This window comes from Seriola lalandi, unplaced genomic scaffold (genome assembly GCF_002814215.2).
Source record: "Seriola lalandi dorsalis isolate HSWRI2012SDOR001 ecotype SW California unplaced genomic scaffold, Sedor1 jcf7180002054972, whole genome shotgun sequence".
Lineage (NCBI taxonomy): Eukaryota > Metazoa > Chordata > Actinopteri > Carangiformes > Carangidae > Seriola > Seriola lalandi.
The window spans coordinates 3,907,757-3,928,296 of NW_019525660.1; the positions used below are offsets into that span (position 1 = coordinate 3,907,757).

The window sequence follows — 20,540 nt, forward strand, 5'->3', positions numbered from 1 at the left end:
CTTTGTTTTAAATATCTTCAGCCTCTAACAAACCTTTTGCAAACCCACTTTCACACAGACATCCACACTCACTGGCCAGCCTGTTTTCACCAGATCCTAACTACTGTCTGTGTATCATAGTCACACTGATCAATGATATATAAAAGGTACATTTAAATGCATTTATTTTCTCAGTAGAGTTTTAAGATGTCTACTTTCTGTGAAAATGTTAACGTGGATACTGCTGAAGATTCTGCACTGAGGTTATGTTTATCATTAATCAGGAACTCAGTTATCTGGTGTGACTACAGCTGACCAGCTATCAGATCACATGGTATAGTTTGACTTTAAGTCTTGTACAGGACATTAGGCCTTTCAAAAATATAAAACACACAAACACATGGCACCAAACTACTCCTGTGTCTTTAAAGAAAGAAATCTCTGGGGTTCATGTGTCACCAGTCATTCACTAACATGCAGCTCATGTATATTCACTGGTCAAATTCTTGAATAATGCTTGCAACTACATTTTTCTTTCTGTCTCTGTACTTGGTCTGCAGTGTAAATTAATATCAATAAAACCACAAATTGTCACAATCAATTCAAAACATTTCTCTGTGACTGTTAAATGAAAAATGTCAGAATTATTACTGTTGATGTGGTAAACTTCTCTGTACAATCTGCTCCTCCCAGCAGCTTTAAACAAACATAGGGAAGCATTTGAAAAGTACTATTTGACCGAGCTTTGCTCACAGCATCTCCAGATTACATCTTGTTTGTGTGATCACAGTGCATAAAGCTGGGCATAAAGCTGGAAATGGGACCTCTTAGGTGGTCATTAAATGCATGCCTTCTGAACAGACCACAAATCAAGCCAGGCAAATGGACAGCATGTTGGCCTGCCTATGGTGTGTGCTTCCAGGCTCCTGGGAGTGTTTTAAATGTCAGTGGAATATCTTGTCTTCATGCTGGACTGTTTCATCCTTCTATGCTGCAAAATGAGCAGAGCATGGACTACAGCTGAATTTCTTGATGTTGGTTAATTTAAATTGATATACTGTAAATAGTTTGCTAATAAAAGCGTTGTTCTGCTCTAATATGAGAAAGACAGCAAGGGTTAGCTGCTGGATATGTGAGAAAGAGAAATCTGACACCTATCAAGGTCAACCACTGTGGTTTCTGCACAAATCATAAAAATTCTCAAATCGAGTAAAAAAACAATTCAGAATTATTTCATGTATTTATTCAAAATATGATAATACAACTTTTCGTCAAAGATAAGTCCAACTGGGGCTTTCAATAGTCTAAACTGTTGCAATGAAGTTATGTTTTTTTTTTTTGTGATTTCACTGATCATGCAACCAGTTAACAATTGGTTAAGTTTTTCATTTGTTTGTAGATAGGGAAAGAATGGTGGCATCAGTGTTAAGGAGAGAGAGAGAGAGAGAGCGAGAGAGAGCGAGAGACAGAGACAGAGAGAGAGAGAGACAGAGAGAGAGAGAGAGAGAGAGAGAGAGACTGTTTATTGATCAAATTTCTTCAGTAAGACCACTGGCCCAGCAGCTAGTGTGACAGAGTACAGCTCCATTCAATAGCCTTATCATTATCACAGCACAAACCCATTCAGCAGGTCATCCTATTTGGCCTCTGGTTCAGAATGTGTGTGTGTGTGTGTGTGTGTGTGTGTGTGTGTGTGTGTGTGTGTGTGTGTGTGTGTGTGTGCATGTGCATGTGTGTGTGTGTATGTGCGTGTGTGTATGTGTGTGTGTGTTTGTTTGTGTGTGTGTGTGTGTGTGTGTGTGTGTGTGCGCATGAGTGCATGCAGAGGGTGGAAAAAAAAAGTACATTTCGATTCTTTAAGCCAATGAATCCCATTATAAGACCACTTACAGCACATTTCTTTGTTCAGAACACTTTCAGCCTAATGAAGTGTCCATAGAGTAGAGGGAGAAAAGAAGATGCTATCCACTAAAGACTGTTATAAGGCATAGATAGGAAACAGGTAAAGTTACTGGTGGACCAAACCAGCTGCAAAGTAAGAAGATACTGGATGCTACTCAACAAAGTTTGCCTTGCAAATCCTAACTTGAAACTTGAAAGAACTTTACATGTTATAATGTAATTACAAATTCAGTTACCTATAGCTGTACAACAGCACGCTGTAACTGACTTAATGAAAATTACGCCTAACTTTCACAACTGGCAGAAAGAGGTCTGGAATACATAACATGGAAAAATTCAAACAATCAGTGGTGATACATTAGGATTGAATTGGTTCGCTTTAAATACAGAAGGACCACTTCCTCTACTAGATTACAGTCAGACATGACTGGCAGAAGTAGCTCTAAAAGGAGCAAGAGAAGGAGAGATGCAGACTGGGGAGAGAGGAATAATGGAGCCGTCTCCATTGGCAACGCAGAGGCACAGAGACTATTTTTAGCAAATTAATTTAAGGCTCTAAATAATTAACTGATAATTATCTGGCAATCAAGGTTAAGATAAAATGATCTCCCCAAGAGTTTTTTTGTTATGTGGCTCAGCAGGCGGACGGAGGCGCTTTGTGTGACTCGCCAGTCAAGAAACTCCTGGGTGTCATGGTGCAGAATGAAGGGGGAAAAAAATTGACAGGGGAAATACAGTAAGATGTGCTTGCAAGGAAGGCAAGTGGATTTGCCAATGATTAGTGCCTAATGAGTGACAGAAAACTGGCACTTAGAATCCATTTGTTTGTGGAATAATAGATGTGTGTAGCAGCTGTCTTCAATGTGTTTTCTCACATGCTTGCATATGCACGAACACATGCGTGTGAGCACACACACACATAAATATAAACAGCCACATTACATCGCAAAAAAGCATCATAAACTGCAATGATACCTTGTAGAATATGTCGTCAATCTTCAGAAATGTGAGATAAATTAAGGGAATTTTCTCTGACAACGTGGCTTAAAGTTCAGTGGTTTTGGTTCTAAGTTCAGTGGAGTGGAAGTGGATATTTTGTGTCCAAGTTAGGTTATCTCCACACCTGACCCTGACAAGATTCCCTGCAAAGACAGGGGGGAGAGAGCACTGACAAGCAGTTGATGAACTGCCTGTGGCAATGTGTGTGTGTGTGTGTGTCCTCCAACCTGTAAAAATAAAAGTGCCTTCAAAACCAGTTCATCTCCTTCTTACCAAGTCTTTCCTCTCCCCTCTTGTCTTCATTTCTCTGACGCACTCATATTTCACGTCTGCTTTCCCTATCCCATTACTGCCTCGGTCCACCCACTATTGAGCAGCTTTCCAAATGAAGATTGTATTGGACTGCATTTGCATAGGAGTGGCTGTCAAATGTGAATCTGTCAATCCATCTTTCTCTCTGTCACCTGTATTTTTTAGAGGATTCCTTAACTCTTACCTCCACGGTGTGTATCTAATTACAAAACACTGTACGTGTAGAGTGGTGCTGGGAGGAGAAAAAATGGAAAAAATAAATGGTTGTAACTGAGCATTGCCCAAGTGACAGCTGATTTTAATACCCAAAAAGCAAACCTTCCACAGACCGGAGCTGACTGTTTATGGGCCACTAACAACCACTGGTTGAAAGAAAATCTTCTTTTTCATGTGAAAACATAATAGTCATGGATTTATGAAAGCGGATATGCAGACATATGTTTGCATACTGTGTCCTTTTTACAGTTTTGGGATTACAGAGAGGGCACAATTAGCTTGACGGTGTGATGTGCTTTGGTGAGAGCTAAGGTTGACAGGCCTACCTAGCCACCCCACTGCGCAACCTTTTATAAAATCAATGTCACCACTAAACACAACTCTCCCCTGTGGAGCTGGGCCCTGTTACAGCCTCCTTCCCCTTCTAGTGTGGGGAGGAAAACACAGACAAACAGATAAATTAGAGCCTCCCCAGCTGCCCTCCTCTCATCCTCCAGCCTGTCTACTATTGTGAAGTGACAACAGTACTGTCAGCACTATAAAAAAAAAAAGGCAATTCTGCTTTTGAAACAAGAACCCCTACATTTAAACTTCACTTTCTTCAACCAATTATATTTTCTTTTCTCTACAGAAACATAGCACTATCTGTGAAAGTCATTGTTACTGGCTTGATTGGTTGTCGATGGGTGACATTAAAAAAGGTTTTGGAGGCTTTGTACACGCCCAACTGAGGATATGTACAGTGAGTGGAGAAGAAAACATTTGCTCACATCATCTCTTCTGAAATACATAAATTGTTCTTCCTAGAAAATACTGCAGGAAATATATATTATCACAACATGAACAAAACTGAGACAGTGTACAAAGGGGAAAAAAGGATGCTGATAGCAGAGTAAATAGATGTGAGACTTATTGTCATGTCTTTTTGTCTTGCACCTCAAAGAAGGAGATTTCATAGACTGTTCTCTGAGCACATATTTAGAGAGGCACTGGCTTTGGGCACTTGCTCAGAGCTGACAGTGATAGTGGTGCTGGTGAAAAAGTCGAACATCAAGCCCTGTACACCTCCTTTGCAAACGTAACGTACATCCATTATTGCAGTGCACAATATTTTTTGGCAAGTGGCACACAAAGACACTAAGATCAATGAGGGGGCTCATTAGTTTCACAGAGTCTTTATCAAGACAGGCATCGGAGAAACCTACAAACACCCCGCAGCACTAAGGTATATATCCTGACTGCATTACCTGCTACAACTGCTCCATAGTGCCATCACTGCATTCATTTGGCAGTCTGGTGCTCTAATTTGCATTAGATTACATGTCCACAGAGGCAAACTCCCCTTAATGGGCAGCATCATCCTCTGCAGGTGGCAGGGGAAGAAAACGTGAGTTGGGGACACAAAAATGATCTGCCTCCTCAAATACTCACTCGTCGTTGGCTGATTGCTGCTCTGATGACTTCCATTTGTGCCCTGAGATATAATTTTCAACTGCTCAATCGCTCTTCATTAACATTAACTGCACCATTCCACAATGTGGACACATTAACCCAGTTATTTTCTTAATTACCATATCTGGTGTTTCTTTTTTCCTTGGCCTGCTGTCACCTGAAATCTTGGAGAGTTGGTAGGCTACTATGCTGCCTCTTCAAAATAAAGCAGTCCTCTATGATCATTCAAAAAACATCTGCATTCTAATTGCCGCTAACAGTACTCTGTGTGTGTGTGTCACCATGTGTGTTTGGTAGGTGTTTGTAACTAGACTAGAATCAGCCCACCTTTTATCAATACGAGCAGGAGTGGGTTGTATGTTGTGGGTTGATGGTGGTATTGAGCAGGAGACCAATCTATATCAGTCATTAAAATGCAAATGTGTTTACCAAGTCTAGCTTTGATGCTGCACTAATAACAAGCAGTGGGAAATAATCATGAATCAAACTTGTGTAGCGACCTATTGAACACACACCAACGCAATGTAATGAAACAAGAGCTGAAATAAGAGCAGTTTCGACAGTCGATACAAAATCCTGTCATTATCTGAGAAAGTGAAACAGAGAATTAGGCAACACGAGATGAAGTTGGCACAATTCCAAAGCTGCATTTCAAAGGAAACCTGGATTCCATGTCCTAAATTAAAGACTACTGCTAGTGAAATAGACAGGAAATGCTGGTGTGGCCTGTGAATAAACTTGGGTAAAATCACAACACCTGTTCATACACTGTAATCGAATGAAACTGGATAGACTTTGCCGGTCGTCACCATGCTGACTGTGTCAAATAAGCTATAGAGATAATAACACATCCGCTTTCTTATATGAATATTTATTTAATCCAAGGCTTCCCCTCTGACCTAGTGTTTCCCAGCTATTTTTGGCTTATGACCTCTAAAACTGAAGCAGAGCCTAGTTGTGATACCTCACTGCTAGGCGCTTATATATTTGAGCTATGACTAAATCATCTAAAGAGTACGCCCAGGTTTTGCTTCTCAGATTCAGCATTTTACAAGGACAAATATAGGCGAAAAGAAAAGTGTAGCACAAATGATGAAAAAAAAAAAGAAAAAAAATGTGGCTAAATTGCTATCAATAGGATGAATCTAATGGAAGACTGATCTTAGCATTGTGTTGCATTTTTACATAGCAATCTCCATAGTCATACTCTGATTCAGAGCTAGGCAGAGTAATTTCTTTACTATGCACTGGCATTATGATGGACAGGAAGAAAGTCAAGCTTAGGCAAAATACATTATTCCATCTGTGCTCTTTCATTAAGAATCTAATTGACTGTGACGTCTCCTTTATCGGTTAGTGATCAGTGCACAAGTGTGCAACTATCGAGCAACACACCCAGACCTAAATAGCACACAACAGCAAAGGGTGGTGTGGTCCCTCCCTCTACTCAAGGCAAATTAGAGAAACCAGTTTTTAGATGAAAAAGCAGACATCTAAAGAACAAAAAGAGTTAAAGCCATAACAAATATTCCTTTGGAAGGGAGAGAAACCTCTGGATAGGACTCTCACATTTAATAAATATTTGTACTAGAGAATGTAAAATACATTACCATCATCATTGTATACAGTGCATACTTTTTGGTATAGGTTGGACAAGTACTGCAGCCAGTCAGTTAATGTATAGCTCTGCCCTTCTGCAACTACTTCTTCAAGCTTTTAGTTTAGCAACTAATGGTTTTTAGTCCAGAGACACACCTTATTAAAGTCACTTTTCTTTGGTACAAAGGGAATACCATGAACTTATGAGAAGAAAAATGAAAAAAAAAAAATCTTAGATTTTGGACTGAAATGACTTTTTTCCTTTATTGTCAGCAAGCGGTTCAGACAATCGCAATTCTAATCATTAAGAATTGACATGGGGCAGCTCTAGAGAAAATAAAGGGCTCTGAAAATCTAGTGGATGCCCTGTGGAGTCTGTGTGGCAACACAAAGCCATGCGGGGCTCTGTTCAGAATATCTACTCACTCATCCAGTCTCTTCCTCTTGGGATCCTGAAAAGTTAGCAACCCTCTTTAAAGCTTAGTAAATCTGAGAGAAAGGAATAAAGAGAAGAAAGAAGCTGGGTTACATGAGAGACTGAGGACAAGGAAGTAATAGATGGGTGAAGGAGACAGAGAGAGTAACTGGGGTAGAAAGTGAGAAGGGAGGGCTCATCTTTTGCAAATCGTATCATCTCTGTGAAAGCTGACAGAAAGACAGAGATGAGTATTACTACTAATCTCCAATCTGCACCTTGAAAAGAAGTCTGACTTTCATTTGCCACTGACAAGCTCCCTCTTGTGATCTCTCTGGATGACAAAAGCGCTCAATGAACAGATTACATAGTGTATTTACTGTCCTACAGTAGGAAGTAAATCTCCAGCACAGAATCTACTTCCCTGATTGTACTGAATGTTTTAAATGTCTTAAATACTACAGCTTTATAAAAAAAAAAAAACATACATTATTTTATATAAAGTCATGGCAATCAGTAGACTGTGAAATTAAAACTAATCTCAGAAAGGATTATTATCTCTGATCAGCCTTGCATCAGGGAGAATACTTGATACTGCTCTGTTTCAGATCAAATCTAATAAGCTTAAAGGTAAGTATAGGGCTTATTATTCATTTGTGGATAGAGAAACCTATTCTGTACATAGTTCACTTGTAATATGATAAGGAGATATTGTTGGGGGATTAGGTTATCTCCCTGGAGATCTATTAGTGGATAAGTCCTACTGGCTGTCTTATGAATCATTACCTTACTGGTTACAATCTGATCTGCACATGCTCTGCCTCAACTACAAACACAATGACCATACACACATGCACTCACACGCAAGCAAAGAACACACGAACGAACACACACACACACACACACACACACACACACACACACACACACACACACACACACACACACCACGAGTTAGAACTTACGCCTGACAACTGGCAGCTGCATTTTCAAGATATCACAATAGAAACTCAACATGCAGGACCAAAGTGGTGCACGGAAAGATCACTTGAAGTGTCGTCAACCTTCAGTGAGAAGAATAGAAAGAAGGCAATCAGTAGATTGCAGACCTGAGTCCACAGCACAGCAGGGCATATACATTGCCCTGGGTGGGATGATAACCAGAGAGGTACTGAACAGACATGGCATCAGCAGTAAATCCTGCAATAATGGCTCAAGTGACATTAAATAACACGGGGACTAATCTTATTCATGAGGAATACAGTTTCAGTCAAACCGGCTCCAGCAGAGTGCTTTTTGGTTATTAGCACAATAACCAAATAGCAAAGCAATTGGTGGCATGATTATATGAGGAATGCTACAAAGTCTAATAACATTATGAACACATTGGCACTGTGTATCACCAGCCTGGCCCCATCATTACACATTCAGCTCAGACAACATCCTGTACCACAGTCACGAATGTGATATTTAGCAGGGGGAAAAAAGACAACATACTGAACACCGTTTCTGTACAGAGCCTAAGGGTTGGATGGGAGAAATTCAGTCCACTTTTTTTTCTCCCTGTTAGAAATCTATTAGAGGCCAATAAGGATGCTGAGGGGAGAAGGTTTGAGATATTTCGGGTCAGCCTTAGAAGTTAATTGTTGAGTCGTCTGTCTGGTCAGTGAGGGGATCACTGTGTGAAACCAATCCTGAAGGCAGGGGATGAACGGCGAGTGTGGATGGCATTCAGGAGATTAGAGCAGTTGATGGGAGAGGCAGAGGTAGAGCGAGTGAAAGATGGCGAGAAAGACGAAATAACATGAACCCGTGGACCTCAAATCAACACTTTCACAAGGCTGCCAATGCTAAGTGAGTGAAGACATACACTTAATGTGCTTGAGAGTGGACATGTGTAGCCCAAACGGCCAGTGAGGCTAACTGTATTTAAATTAAATGTAATCGAAAGTACAGGGTGTGGTTTATCCATTGTGTCAAGTAGAGACATGACAGAAATGTTAATAGCATCAAAAATAACTTTGTATTCTATCTACTGTCTATCACCTCCTCCAAGATTTAAAAATAAATGAATGAAAAAACACACGCACATGCACACATAGCAAGGCGTGCATGCACGTCAACCTGCACCCCCGCTCTCTCCCCTCACTGAGGTAATTAAACAGAATCTGCTGAACAGGAGAGACAAACTGATTAAAGTCCAGCTTAATCACATCCATTGAAACCTCAAGGAACTCTCGCTTGAGTTTTTTTTTTTTTTTTTTTAAGAAAACAAATAGAGAAAAAAATAAAAAATAAAAATAACATGCAAAACAACAGACTCTTTTTTACTTTGCTCTGATGAAGGTCAAATTAAAATGTAGAATGGAGGCTGTGGTGGGGTGATGAAAAATATTTGGCTGTCTGTTCAGATGTACAGTGAAAAGACATGGCCCTCCTGTGGGCATCGCTCCACATCTCTCTGGCCGCCTCTGTGCCAGTCCCATTTCACAACTTGTTCTACATCTGTGACACATAAACACACACACACACACACACACTCACACACACACACACACTCACAAATATACATGAATGCACCGAGGCACTTTCTCTCAGACGCTCACACATACAGAATGTCCCTCATCACCTTGCTCAGAGATGAATGAGTTCGCCACTGTCCTCAATCATTTTAATCACTTCAATGGAAAATGCCTCATTCACTGCTATCATTCTGTACTGCCTAGAAGCTATCTCATGTATACACATTCATACACTCCCGAAAACACCCTCCTCTCTCTCTCTCTCTCTCTCTCTCTCTCACACACACGCACACAGACACGTCGTGTTTCCCCTCTACTATCTCTGTGCCTTTCACCAGTGACACCAAGATGTATAATTACAACTCCATAATTATTATTGATAAAAAAATATAACTAAATATACATATACACACTTACACATACACTGCAAAAGAGTATCTGAGTAAAGCACAACGGAAAAGCTATTCAATCTGCATTATTCCATTTTAGAAGAACTACCATCAACCTTTATGTTTCAACAGGGTTGTTAACCTCATTGTCATATTATTCAAAAGGTCAAACAACAATATGGAAGTACTTACAACTCTCTCTAACATTTTATATAATTGTACTCCTACAAAAAGCCAGACTCAGTCCTATAATTAATATTAATGATGTTAACATGGCTGTAAGGCTTCAACTTGGGCTGACCTGAATGTTTCAAATCACAGAAGTTTCACTTGTAGCCATGGCAATCCAAGCCGAGGCAATGCTAAAATAAGAATTAAATTTTAAATGATTTCAACGTCTATTTATTTTTTATGCTTTTAAGGTGCTCTCTAGTCTGCATGGCATTCACAAAATAGGGAAGTCCGGGACAACCCATAATTTTTATTAGGCATACAAATATAAACAGAGATTTGTTTCTTCAAGAGCACCGCCTTCTGAGGAGGATGCTGCTCTGCTGTCTAGGTTTTGGCATTTGATGCTGCTATGAGCCAGCGCCAATGATAATTAACTGCATTTTACATTTTCTTTTGATGTATATTGTCTGTGGGTTATTTGTTACTTGGAACTCTCACAGATGAGATAAATGTCACGTTCATAGGACAAACCCCAAATGAAATGGGGTACCAGATGACCAGACTACTCAAGAACACCAACTGTGAGTAAAATACATTCAGTCAAAGCTTCAAAGGCTAAAAAGTATTGCTGGTGATAAACATGTACAGATAAAACCATAAAATGTTTTGTGTAGGCGAGACAACGGGTTAAAAGATCATGCTCCAAGTTCATATTACACTGAGCCTCTGGATTTATGTCAATATTAAAAATACCACTTAATGCATGTTTTATGCATGGTTTTTCAAGCATACAATGTCAGCGTGATCATGTAATCAATGATGAGATACATTGTCACACCTTTAAGAACTGTCACTAAAGGCATTAAAGGAATAGACAGTGAAGAACAGTATAAAAATGTACAGTCACATCATACTGGAAATTTCATTCAAATCAGTCTTTAAAAATCTGATTTGCACATACAAACTGTAGGAGTAGGGCAATGGAGTATATGCAAATAGACCTGTATTTCACGTGGAGCATCATGACCTTGCTCAAAGAGGTTTAACAATATGACCACTGGATCAAACAAGCCTGAGGCATCATAACCCTCACTGTACTATCCATCACAAACATGCCTCAATAAAAGCGCATAAAAACTGCAGTCAGTCATAAAAATTGCTCAAGCAATTCTTCATTTTGCTACACCACATTTCAACTTGCCTCTAGAAACGATGTGGAAACCTTTTCCAAATGATTTTCATTCACAGTGATCGGTGCCATGATCTGCTCCACTCTGCTGGAGATCTTACTTGACTGCATTTTTACAAAAAATATGCTAAACTCCAGTAGGTAGGTGCTTTGATGATGGCAACCACACAGTGCTACTGTGCAACAACACCTCCTCACCACTGAGCTGTGGCAGCACCAACCAACATGTCCCTCCAGTTAACGCCGGCTCCTACATACACCTCTGGATGTGTGTTTTCACACCTGCACTTGCTCTGAGACTTGAAACATCAGGAAATGATTGGACAGAAATATGTATGGTGTAGCATTACAGTTGGCACCATTGTTGGTGTGTAAAAACATCTCTGCACTGTGGATTGTAAGGAAGGATGTGTTTGCGTGTTTTGGAAAAAAAAAAAGAAAAAAAGAGAGAAAAACATTTTGACTCATTATCATGCAATTTTTTTTCTCTACATAAAAACTTCAGTGTTTCTCTATATACAGTACGCTACACGATTATATTATGGTCATCCGTTCTGTAAATATTCCAACTTTATCCCTGAGAAGACATGTTTTCTCCATTATTTTGGTGGAATGACTCCTAAAGGCTATAGTACCCATGAGTCTCAGTGGCTGTTGCCTTGAAGAAAATTCTGGCCAGAGGTGCAAATCACAGCTCTAACTTATTCTGATCATTTTCTTGTTGTTGCTATTGGGGGAAAAAAACACCTCAACCACAGCTGCTGCATTCATCTAATATTGATGTGATTTAAACTGAAAAAAAAAAAAAAAAAAAAAAAAAATATATATATATATTGGGTTTCTGTAAAATACTATCATTAGGTTCAGCATACAACTATTAATGGCACTGTACAACACAATTTTAAGCTAAGTGGCTGGATGTTAGGACTTGTGTTAATGTTTTTATGTACACAGGCCACAGGATTTATGCTCCAGCTACAAGTCATCTAATATTGTCTATGCAGAAAATTAATGGAAATTTCACTTTCAGAAACCTGGACACCAAGAATAACTAGTAACTACTCCCACTTTGCTACTTTTCACAATCCTGTATCCTGTAGAACTATCAATTTTGAGTTAACAAAGTACAAATATATACATTTTTATTGTTAGTTAGTTAATTATTTGTATAGTTTTTTGTATATCTAAACATGACTTAATACTGTGATGTGCTATCAAAGGTTTCTGTGACCCATTCCCACAGAATATTCCCTTCTAGCTTTTGAGCAAGCCTCACCATTTTCCCAATCAGAGATGGCCCAAGTCAAGAGTTGGAGTTCGGTTTCTAGCTTGATTTCCAGAACTTGCATATTGCATGACTACTACTAGTTATAGCCACTCATTGCAGAAACTCTTCTAATTTTACTTTTGGATTCAGTAAAAGAAAAGGAAGTACTGAAAAGTTCACTTTTATTTATGAAGATTAGAGAATTGTACTTTTTTTCTTGCCAGATGGAATCGCAAGCCAATGACAAGGCAGCCCAAGTGAGTACAGTGAATATTTTTTGCAAAATAAATTTCTGCTATTAAAAATGCATGCTTTCATACAGACAGTCTGCATTAAAGCATAAAATTTATTTTCATATTTGAGAGAACACCAGTCTGCAAAGAGTTTGGATGAAAAGAAAATTACACTTACGTGTATTATCAAGTAATGCTGTGAAGAAAAGAAAATGTGCAAAAACTCAAGGGGAGTTCATACATTTTTGCAACAACTGTACAGTATGTTCTTGCCACCTGCATGGGTCCCCTTGAAAAAACATTAGACAGAAAAATTAAAAACAAAAGGGAGCATCAGAGAAAGAGAAATATGGTCTCTATGGCTATGTTCTCAAGTTAGGATGGAAAGATGTAAGGCACCAAAGCAAAAAGCCAGGGATCAACCATAAATCTTTATCACAGAAAGTCAATTCAAGGTCAGCTGCTGGTTCAGGTAGCAGATGTGTCTCACACATCCCTGACACTGTTAAATGGCAGGGCTTTGTCCCACCAACAGCATCACATTTGTGTGTCTGTGTATACAGTGCATTCAGAAAGCGTTCAGACATTTTGTTATGTTGAAGCCTTATGCTTACTTCGAAAAATGTATTAAGAAGGAAACGCTGAAATATCATACTGATATAAGTATTCAGACCCTTTGCTATGACACTTGAAATTCACGACAGGTGGACAACAATTAAGGTGTAGAAACATTTAAAGATGGTCAAGAGAAAAAGGAGGCACTTGAGCTAAGTTTAAAGTGTCGTAGTAAAGGGTCTGAATACTTATCAATGTGAAAAATTTTTCCTTTAAAATACATTCACAAAAATGTCTAAAATGCAGTTGTAGCTGGGGTATTGAGTGTAGACTGATTAGGGGAATGGAAGGTGTGTGAACACTTTCCAAACGCACTGTATGTGTGTGACAGTGAGAAAAGGAAAGAGACAATACGCAAAAATAGAAACATTTATGTTGCTGTTCTATTTTTATTTGAATGTCCTGTTACTGCAGCTAGCAGCAACGTGTTAAATGCCTCTCTCTATCTATCACTGCAAGTGTCAGTGCACCAGCCAGAGGTCCCTCTTCACAGCAAACTGGCTCATCTCATGTAATCATGTTCATGGAGGAGCCATCATCAACACAACCACTAGCACTTCTGGAGGTCACACCAGCTATCCATGCTGCTAATTGGAGGTTAATTGTCAATAAAAACCCAGGCATGACTGTTGTTTTGACTCACAGTATATTAGCCCTGTCAGTGAAAGCAATAAAGACAGTTCTGAACGCACCATTTGCTCTGACATGCCTGACATATTACTGGTCTGATACATTGGAAAGAGGTAATGAGGATATCCACATACAACACATGCTGTTGGATTGTGTGCACATATCAGGTAACATTATAGAATCTGTCAATTACATATTAACAGTATTATATATATTAAGTCGATTATTCAAATTACCATATAGATACATGAAGTAACAAAATTAGATACAGAGATGAAGCAGAAGAAATATCGAGCCATAACGAAGTCTTGCTTTGCCTGTAATTGCCCTAAACCTAGCGGGTGACGTAGAGACTAGGAGCAGTCCACTGATTGGTTCAATTGATGAAACCTCGCCTGGGTATATCTATTGGCTTGGCATTTGTTTGGCTTGCTCAGTCATAGCAGCACATTAATCACATTTAAAATCAAAGACATTACTATTTAGGTTCATACATTGCTCCCATATCACCACTTCAGAGAGGGTTGGAAAAATAACTTATTTTTATTCCAATAAAATTATCAAGGTCTCCTGAATTAAAAAAATCGGCAATACCAGCATTTTCATGAGTGCTTGAATTAAGAGAGGGACTTTAGAGTTACAAGCCTCTCAGCACATGTCATCAGCAAAGAGTATCCTCTGAAAGCTCAAATTCAGCAGTGTGTTTTGACAATTCTGTCTCAGCCTTGACTGGCAGAGAATGCCAACCAATCCCCATTTGAAATGCGACAAGGAAAAACAAAGCCTGTCAGAATGAGTTGGAGAGATGTCTACTGAGAGCCACATGTGGTGAGAAACAGAGTCAGGGAGAGAGAGAAGGAGGGAGGGAGAGAGAGAGAGAGAGAGAGAGAGAGAGAAAGAGAGAGAGAGAGAGAGAGAAGAAGAAACTGTTCCTGCTCTACATGACTCTGTCCCTGAGACACACATCATGCTGCTCACCCCACAGTGGGTGACTCCGACAGGATACTGTCTGTGCAGTATCCCCCCTCTGTGTGATTGATGAGCCTCATTTTGCCAATTAATGGAGAATCCCCTGTTGACTACCATCAGATTGCCGTTTGTAACTGTTAGTGTTTCTGACTGTCAGAGATTCATTCTAATTAGAGATTCTCTCTTTCTTCACCAATTTCTATTGTGCCTCAAATATGCAGAGCTGAGTGCACAGTGACATGCCAGGGAAATGACCCACTGTGTTATTTACTGCCATTAATTTATTCACAAAGTGCGAGGCTTAAACTGTTGAAGGCTGCATCTTTTTGCGCGAGTCAATGTAGACCATATACTGTGTCTTATAATCAATTAGCAAACGTGAGGCAATTAGTGCACTTTATTTGCATAATGAAGCGGCTAATTGCTCCAAAGTGAGCAAATGCAGTCAGTAAGTTTGGCTAATGGTTTGTGGGGTTACGTATAGGAGCGCACTGCTGGAGAGATGTCCCACAGTCACGCAGACATAGTGATCCCTGGGTCCTGCCAGGAGGAGGGCAAGGACGGGCACCGCAGAGCAAAGTTAGAAATCAACAGAGAGCCCTAGAGCCCGTACTCCCTAGACAGCATCAGCAAGAAAGGAATAATATAACCGTGGGGAAAGGAAAGGACGTGTTTGGGCATTAGTTTGATTTACATTTTACAGAGGCTTTCAACTGGCACACACAGCAACTTCAGCTAATGATACTCAGGCCTTTTCATCAAGGAACTTTCCCTGGCCTTTTGGGCACTGCCCCATAGCACTTATTTACAATAAGGCACAACAAATGGTCCTACTAGGTAATATACTGGGCTGCACAGGAATAAATGTCAGTCATTGTATAAATGTCTGCTCAGTACACTATCTACCAGCATTAAGTACATTTCACCCAATTCATTTTTCAATTAACTTGTACTCTAGCAGCTGTGGTATTATTATTATTACTTATTACAGAAATTGCATAAATGGATAATACAGGGGGGCTATCAAGAATGTGAAAACAGCATCCTATGTGCCATTTAGTCTATATGCATTTTCTTGTGTTAACCTGCGTCATTTAACTCCAACAATCTTCTATTGTGGATTCACATGCTGAAAAACATTGTAAACCCTTGGTGGCTCATATTTACTAGACAAATAACTCCAGTCACGTTTCCCTTCCACTTGCATTTGATAGAATAATTTGCCAACAATGGGCCTGCCATTCAACTGAGTCTCAGGGATTTCATTAAAACATCAAATGAAAGTGAAATCATGAGCCATGACGGTGGAGAGTGGGGATGGCTAAGCAGAGAAGCGTGGCTGGTGTCTACTGCAGGATTAGAGCTCAGCAACAAGTGCTCAAGGGGGGCTTTGCATCAAACCCAGGAGCCCATGACAAATGAGGGCGGCTGGGCCTCTGTCTATTACCCTGCACTAAGCCCAAGCCTTTTGGGGAAGTAATGAGGTGCAGATTGGTGCTGCTGCCACCAGGTCCTTAGCCCGACTTTCTGTAGAGCAGAAAGAATCAGTGGAGACCTGGGCCAATGGGGGCAAAGCTATACAGCAGCTGAGGGACACATGGAAACATGAAGATAAAACAGATTAACTAAACAAATAGTTTTCTGTCACAAACATTGACTTTGTATTCACTGCATTCTTACATACTTAACCCTGTATATTGTATATCAACCTTACAAAAGAAGAATAAGATTGTATACGATAGGTGTGTAAGGAAGCATTTGGGATTGCAGCGTAGTGGGCCTAAATCCCAACAGGACACAGTAGCTCCCAAAGGACAAGCTCTAGGACTGGCAGGCCATGGAGGCTTTATCAGTGCAATATGACAGTTGTTCACTCAGGAGCAAAGGGGTAGATCCAGTTTGAATCATGGGTATACCTCCTGTACTCCAACGTCACACACACACACACACACACACACACACAAACACACACACACACACCCCTTGCCCCTGGGAGCGGCAGTCCAGGCGGCCTGTCAGCAAGCTTACTCTACTGGTTAATGGAGCTGCCACATCAGGCCAAGTGTCTCAGCCTAACAAGATACTGATTGGCCAACTTCTAGGGAATTCACTCATATGACCAGAGGGCAAAGAGATGATCTTCTGTCTGGCAGCGAACACGACAGACCGACAGACAGACAGAACAGATGGAACAGACGGAACAGACGGACAGGACAGAACAGAGAAGACAATGGCAACATGATACTTTCTTCTGACACAAAGTAGTACATGTGTATTCTGTGAAATCTATCACTTGATTTTTTTTGGATTCATCAGACTTTAATATATGGCTGACGTGTGTCTCATTTGGTTCAAATTTTGGTCTGGAAGTCAGAGCTGTCTGAGCCAAATTCATAGATCTCTGTGCACAATTCTAGTTTGGATATTTCAAATGTGGTGACATTATGAGTTGAAACGGCAAATAAATTTTTTTTCATATTACCTTTAGGTGTTGTAAGATTAAAATGCCATACTGTATGTTCAAATTTTCTTTCTCTGAGAATCAATTTACTTTGCTCATACTAGTATTTGCATGGCCGTGTTTTACAAATTGAATTCTAGAGTTGAAAAGATTAGTGAACCGATCAATTTGCCGCTAATTTAATAATCACATGAATTAATTGTTTCAGTCATTTAACAAACAAAATAACAAATAATGTTATTTCCCACCTTCTCAAATGTGGGATCTTTCCCTGTCTTACATTGGATTACTTTTGATTAGATTAGATAAAATAAACAAATGGATGAGGAAGTGACAGTTTGTTCTTTGGACTGCTGGACACACAACAAGCAATTTAAGAGTGTCGTAATGAATGAATCTTGGCAAAGCATTATCAGAGCAGTACTGTATAATAATATGACAAGATAAACTGTAAGTACAGTAGATTACAGAAAGGGTTCTAAAGCTGTAAGTACTGATATTAGTCACACCGTTGCAAGCCAGTTTAATCGAGTCACTCAGCAACAATGCCAGTTAATGCCTTACTTAAGATAATTAAAAACTTTGTATAACTGCAATACATTTTATATTTGTCACCAAAGGTAATAAGAAAGCATCGAGTAAATAAAAAAGAAGAAAATCATTAGCAAGACAGCAACATAATCATCAAAGCCTTTTTTCATTCACATTTTCTCTGCAATACTCATTCTTATAATTGTATGTTTAATATTAGCAAATGTTTATTCAGACACACACATTAAAATGTATTAATTAAAATCCTCTGACATGCAGAATAAAACATGAAAGGTGACTATTTGTTTTAGTGATTGTAATTTTCTGTAGCTTTATCCAGTTTGGACATTCACATTGAGGTGGGAGATACAGTTGCAGAACTCAGGCAGGGAGTGAGTTTGTTTTAAGCATCTCTACTTATTTATACTGGTTTCCACTGAATTTTGGATAATTAAAAGGCTCCATGGTTTATCTGTGCTTCAGTTAATTGGCCACACAGTTTACAGTGAATTTCATTAGTGAAGGAAAACACTTGGGTTGGGGTTGGGGGGACTCAAAGGAAGGTGGTGATTAAGTGAGAGAGCTTATGCGTGTGTGTGGAAAAGGGGGTGGGTGTTTGTGTATTTCTGCTTTAAAAATTATAAGGAGCTACTGAAAGTGCCACCAGCAAGTTTTAACCCAGTTTTATTATATACAAACATACAGAAATAAACATGATGATTCTGTAAATAATCTGACTTACTTCTCATTCAAGCACACAAACTTAAGTGGGATAACTTCTACAAACACCACCTTGCTTCTCCAGACAAAACAAGGCTTTAACGGGGGATGTTTCTGCCGTTTAACTCAGCAGCTTGCTAAACAGAACAATTGTTTCACTAACAACTAACAACCATTTATTTGACCTTAAGTGCCTGGTGCTGATACAAGAGAATGCTGCACCTGTACACAAACCTAGCCTGAAGCCAACAGAGTCTCTGACTGTTGCTCTTTGACAAGGGCCATCCATAAACACATTGTTGTGAACCTCTTCCTTTGAAGTGTGAACTAAATCAGGCTGCAGTCTCTCAGAACAACAGAAAGGAGGTACCTGTATAAATGCATCTGTCGATTTTTAAGCCATAAACATGGTATTACAGGCTAGCCCTGGGGCAGGGGAAAAGTGTGTCTGGCCTGACCTTGTGTGGAAGGGCTAAGTTGGTGTGAGAAACTGGCACTGATAGGTGTGTGGCCTTTGTAAGATTCCAGGACGATTCACCAACAGGTATCAATAGCCCCATTTAAACAGATCCTGCCATATCGCCATGAAGAAGACCCTTAATTATGCAGGCCTTGCTTGTTTTACTTGCTTCCTCTGTGACTACCTCCCTGCCGGCTATATGCTGGAACAACAATGCCCCCACAGTCCCTGTTCATACCTTTTATACAGAATAGCAAGCTGGAATAAAGGGTCAGCAGTCCTGCCTTGAACATGCTGTATAGAAGGTGTCTGAATTGCTGCCTGAACGCCTGCTTTTCTTCAGGCAGGAAATTGTCAAGGAAGCTGTCAATATGATAGAAAACACTAGGAATAGAATGATTGCAGGATAATTGAGTATAAATATTTTTACAGGAAAAAAGATACCCCTTTGGGTCAGAAGCGGTTTGACTGTGGCTTAGATTTAACATAGCGATTCCAGACAGATATCTAAGCTCATCAGTTGGACTATACTGTCCTGGCCTTGACTTGAGTATCTTAAGGACTTATTTGCTAAGAATTATGGGTAAATCATGAATATTTTCATACTAAAAACATGGCCATGAGCAATGGCTTCAAGTCACTCAGTTTCATTCACCCAGGCTTGTGGAAGAATTCAGCGGCTACAAGGACGTTTTACTGGGGAAACTCAATGACTGTAACAATGCCATACAGACACACAAACACGCAGACAAAAAATGATTTAGGGAAAAAGAGAGAAAGAGCTAATCAGGAGAATCACAGGTGTTAAAAAGATATGAAATGTGATAGGTTGTGTAAAGACTTGTAAAATAAAATAAAACAAAAAATCCCTAAACAAGAAGATGACCACAGAAAATGCTAAAAACACAATAACACTGCTAGTATCCACACAGCACAATGCTTCCCTCTTTTCTGTCAGTTGGCGCAAATTTTCACTATAATTGTTACCATGGAAACACCACTCTTCGTTATAGTGTTAGCTTGGAGGTATATAGGGTGACTTATATTTCAAGCCTAAAATTAGTCAGTTTTTATTTTCATGAAACTGTTTTACTCACATTGCACGGGAAAAATTAAGTGACGTGCGACTCTTCTGGCCTTGTGGGAAATAAAAGATTAAGCTAAATATCACTAGGTTGGGTTAAGTGAGTATAGTGGGGGTAGATGTATTGGATATGTCCAGGCATCCATCAAGATTCAGTCCAGCCTCTCATCATGCCTATCGAGCCACCTCACTACCATTAATATTCCAGTATGCAGAGTCCCGCTCTAAGCCCCCAGTCCTACTCTATCATATCCAACAGCAACAGGAAATGGGTGGGTGCATGCGTGTGTGTGTGTGTGTGTGTGCATGTGATAGCCATAGCCTCTCTGGTGAAATAGGGCTCTCTGGGGGCTTGTGCCTCAACTCTACAGCCTTTGTGGGCTCCCATTACTTCTGACAGATAGAGATCACTAAACTGCTGA

The 20,540-nt window shown here is 39.7% G+C and overlaps 1 protein-coding gene across 6 annotated transcripts in view; it reads right to left on the bottom strand.

The window, feature by feature from the left end:
• Positions 1-20,540, bottom strand: part of diaph2 (diaphanous-related formin 2) — a 370,496-nt gene that overhangs the window by 82,950 nt on the left and 267,006 nt on the right. The window lies entirely within an intron of this gene.